Source organism: Carcharodon carcharias, chromosome 29 (genome assembly GCF_017639515.1).
Source record: "Carcharodon carcharias isolate sCarCar2 chromosome 29, sCarCar2.pri, whole genome shotgun sequence".
Lineage (NCBI taxonomy): Eukaryota > Metazoa > Chordata > Chondrichthyes > Lamniformes > Lamnidae > Carcharodon > Carcharodon carcharias.
The window spans coordinates 5,795,325-5,799,948 of record NC_054495.1 but is presented as its reverse complement, the minus strand read 5'-3'; positions in this window follow the sequence as shown (position 1 = coordinate 5,799,948).

Genomic DNA, 4,624 nt, shown 5'->3' with positions numbered 1-4,624 from the left:
TGTTCCCGGGATGGTGGGACTGTCCTATGAAGAGAGGTTGGGGAAACTGGGCCTGTATTCTCTAGAATTTCAAAATACTGAAAGGAAGAGACAGGGTAGATGCAGGTAAGATGTTCCCCTTGGCTGGGGAGCCTAGAACCAGGGGACACAAGTTCAAAATAAGGGGAAGCCACTTTGGACTGAGATGAGGAGAAACATCTTTACACAGAGGGTGGTGAATCTTTGGTATTCTCTACCCCAGAGGAGGCCATTACTGTTGTAATATAGGAGACAGGGCAGCTGATATGTGCACAGCAAGATCCCGTGAAAAGCATTGAGATAATGGCCAGGTAACCTCCACTTTTGTGACAGGGGTTGAGGGATGAATGTTGGCCAGGATACCAGGGAGAACACCCGCTTGCATTACTTCGGAAAAACTCAGGACAAGAGTGGGGAATTAGGGAGGTCTGAAATGTGAATGAAACAGAGGGAGAGGGTGTGGGATAGGATATCAGACAGAAGGTGCACTGAAGGGGGATCAGCAGAAACCATGTCGAGTGGAGGTCTCTCTCACCGCTGAATTACAGTATCGAGGGTTTGATTCCCAATGGTGGGCCCATAATCCTGGGCAATATTCCTAGGACCAGCAGCGAGCGAGCACTTTCAGAGGGTCAGTACTGAGGGAGAGCTGCACTGTCCGAGGGTCAGTACTGAGGGAGTGCTGCACTTTCAGAGGGTCAGTACAGAGGGAGTGCTGCACTGTCGGAGGGTCAGTACTGAGGGAGCGCTGCACTGTCAGAGGGTCAGTACTGAGGGGGTGCTGCACTGTCAGAGAGTCAGTACTGAGGGTGTGCTGCACTGTCATTGGGTCAGTACTGAGGGAGTGCTGCACTTTCAGAGGGTCAGTACTGAGGGAGTGCTGCACTGTCGGAGGGTCAGTACTGAGGGAGTGCTGCACTGTCAGAGGGTCAATACTGAGGGAGCGCTGCACTGTTAGAGGGTCAGTACTGAGGGAGTGCTGCACTGTCAGAGGGTCAGTACTGAGGGAGTGCTGCACTGTCAGAGGGTCAGTACTGAGGGAGTGCTGCACTGTCGGAGAGTCAGTACTGAGGGAGTGCTGCACTGTCGGAGGGTCAGTACTGAGGGAGCACATTTCATATCCAATTTCATTGTTATGCCTGTGTAAAATAACAGGCATTATTTAATTGTAACTAAGTAATTGGGGGATTGTGCGCGATCTTTGGGAAAGTTGGCACAACCTTGGGGAGGGGGAGATAAGGAGAATTATTTTTATTTTGACACAGCGAGTTGTTGTGATCTGGAAGGCGCTGCCTGAAAGGACGGTGGAAGCAGATTCAATAGGAACTTTCAAAAGGGGGGAATTGGATAAATACTTGAAGGGAGAAAATTTGCAGGGATGTGGGGGAAAGAGCAGGGGGTGGGGGGGAGAGTAGGGACTAATTCAGTAGATCTTTCAAAGGGCTAGCACAGGCACGACGGGCTGAACGGCCTCCTCCTGCGCATGAATTTCAAGCATCGGTCATTCCTGCTCAGCCTGAGCTGATTAACGGGGGTTCTGCCTCTCTATCCCCCCACCTCTGTCTCCCCCCTCCACAGCTCCCTCCTTGTTCCCTGGCTCTGGAGCAGCGCCGGTAACCATCACGGTGGGAAGCAATCCCGTGCGGACTGGAGTGGGCTGGGATACGACCCTGTCGGTGGCTAACGCCTCCGCACTGTACTCCGTGGAGTGGGAGGACCCGACCAGGAGCAACATCCTCAGGCTGCTGGAAGGGCGACTGATCGTTAAACCGGGGACGGTGTACGCGGACAGAGTCAAACTGCAGCCGAATAGCTCGCTCACCATCCGCTCCACCCTTCAGGCTGATGAGGGGAACTACACAGTGACCATGGACCCTCCAGCTGGGGAGGGGCTGACGGCTAACAGCGTAGTCCTGGCCCTGGAGGTTTACGGTAAGCTGGAGCGCTCGGGACCCTCGGTGTTAATCCGACCCATCCCCCACCCCGCCCTTCCCCCCAAGCACTTCGAGCTCCCTGCCCCCTTGCCTGTGAGTCAGGGGGGGGTCAAGGCTTGGAGACCCCCCACACCACACAGACTCCACACAGAGAACAGTCAGCCGACAATCGCCAGTTCCTGTACCGAGGGAGCGCTGCACTGACAGAGGGTCAGTACGGAAAGAGTGCTGCACTGGTGGATGGTCAGTACTGAGGGAGTGCTGCACTGTCAGAGGGTCAGTACTGAGGGAGAGCTGCACTGTCAGAGGGTCAGTACTGAAGGAGCGCTGTACTGTCAGAGGGTCAGTACTGAGGGAGCGCTGTACTGCCAGAGGGTAGTACTGAGGGAGTTGTGCACTGTCAGAGGGTCAGTAATGAGGGAGTGCCTCACTGTCGGAGGGTCAGTACTGAGGGAGCGCCGCACTGTCGGAGGGTTAGTGATGAGGGAGTGCTGCACTCTCAGCGGGTCAGTACTAAGGGATTGCTGCACTGTCAGAAGGTCAGTACTGAGGGAGTGCGGCACTGTCGGAGGGTCAGTACTGAAGGAGTGCCGCACTGTCGGAGGGTCAGTGTTGAGGGAGCGCCGCAGTGTCGGAGTGTTAGTGCTGTGGGAGCGCTGCACTGTCAGAGGGTCAGTACTGAGAGAGTGCTGCGCTGTCAGAGCGTCAGTAAGGATGGAGTGCTGCACTGTCAGAGGGTCAGAACAGAGGGAGTGCTGCGCTGTCAGAGGGTCAGTACTGAGGGAGTTCTGCAATGTCAGAGGGTCAGTACTGAGGGAGCGCTGTATTGTCAGAGGGTCAGTACTGAGGTAGTGCTGCACAGTCGGAGGGTCAGTACTGAAGGAGCGCTCCACTGTCAGAGGCTCAGTACTGAGGGAGTGCTGCACTGTCAGAGGGTCAGTACTGAGGTAGCGCTGCACTGTCAGAGGGTGAGTACTGAGGGAGAGCTGCACTGTCAGAGGGTCAGTACTGAGGGAGCGCTGTACTGTCAGAGGGTTAGTACTGAGGGAGCGCTGTACTGTCAGAGGGTCAGTACTGAGGGAGTTCTGCACTGTCAGAGGGTCAGTACTGAGGGAGTGCTGCACTGTCGGAGGGTCAGTACTGAGGGAGCGCTGTACTGCCAGAGGGTCAGTACTAAGGGAGTTCTGCACTGTCAGAGGGTCAGTACAAAGGGAGTGCTGCACTGTCGGAGGGTCAGTACTGAGGGAGTGCTGCACTGTCAGAGGGTCAGTACTGAAAGAGCACTGTACTGTCAGAGGGTCAGTACTGATGGAGCGCTGTACTGCCAGAGGGTCAGTACTGAGGGAGTTCTGCACTGTCAGAGGGTCAGTACCGAGGGAGTGCGGCACTGTCGGAGGGTCAGTACTGAAGGAGTGCCGCACTGTCGGAGGGTCAGTGTTGAGGGAGCGCCGCAGTGTCAGAGTGTTAGTGATGTGGGAGAGCTGCACTGTCAGAGGGTCAGTACTGAGAGAGTGCTGCGCTGTCAGAGCGTCAGTACTGATGGAGTGCTGCACTGTCAGAGGGTCAGAACAGAGGGAGTGCTGCGCTGTCAGAGGGTCAGTACTGAGGGAGTTCTGCAATGTCAGAGGGTCACTACTGAGGGAGTGCTGCACTGTCAGAGGGTCAGTACTGAGGGAGCGCTGTATTGTCAGAGGGTCAGTACTGAAGGGGTGCCGCACTGTCAGAGGGTCAGTACTGAGGGAGTGCTGCACTGGCGGAGGGTCAGTACTGAAGGAGCGCTCCACTGTCAGAGGCTCAGTACTGAGGGAGTGCTGCACTGTCAGAGGGTCAGTACTGAGGTAGCGCTGCACTGTCAGAGGGTGAGTACTGAGGGAGAGCTGCACTGTCAGAGGGTCAGTACTGAGGGAGCGCTGTACTGTCAGAGGGTCAGTACTGAGGGAGCACTGTACTGTCAGAGGGTCAGTACTGGGGGAGTTCTGCACTGTCAGAGGGTCAGTACTGAGGGAGCGCTGTACTGCCAGAGGGTCAGTACTGAGGGAGTTCTGCACTGTCGGAGGGTCAGTACTGAGGGAGTGCTGCACTGTCGGAGGGTCAGTACTGAGGGAGCGCTGTACTGCCAGAGGGTCAGTACTGAGGGAGTTCTGCACTGTCAGAGGGTCAGTACTGAGGGAGTGCTGCACTGTCGGAGGGTCAGTACTGAGGGAGTGCTGCACTGTCGGAGGGTCAGTACTGAGGGAGTTCTGCACTGTCAGAGGGTCAGTACTGAGGGAGTGCCGCACTGTCGGAGGGTCAGTACTGAGGGAGCGCCGCACTGTCGGAGGGTTAGTGCTGAGGGAGTGCTGCACTCTCAGTGGGTCAGTACTAAGGGATTGCTGCACTGTCAGAGGGTCAGTACTGAGGGAGTGCCGCACTGTCGGAGGGTCAGTGTTGAGGGAGCGCCGCAGTGTCGGAGGGTTAGTGCTGTGGGAGCGCTGCACTGTCAGAAGGTCAGTACTGAAGGAGTGCTGTGCTGTCAGAGGGTCAGGACTGAGGGAGAGCTGCACTGTCAGAGGGTCAATACTGAGAGAATGCTGCACTGTCAGAGGGTGAGTACTGAGGGAGTGCTGCACTGTCAGAGTGTCAGTACTGAGGGGGTGCTGCACTGTCAGAGGGTCAGTACTGAGAGGGTGCTG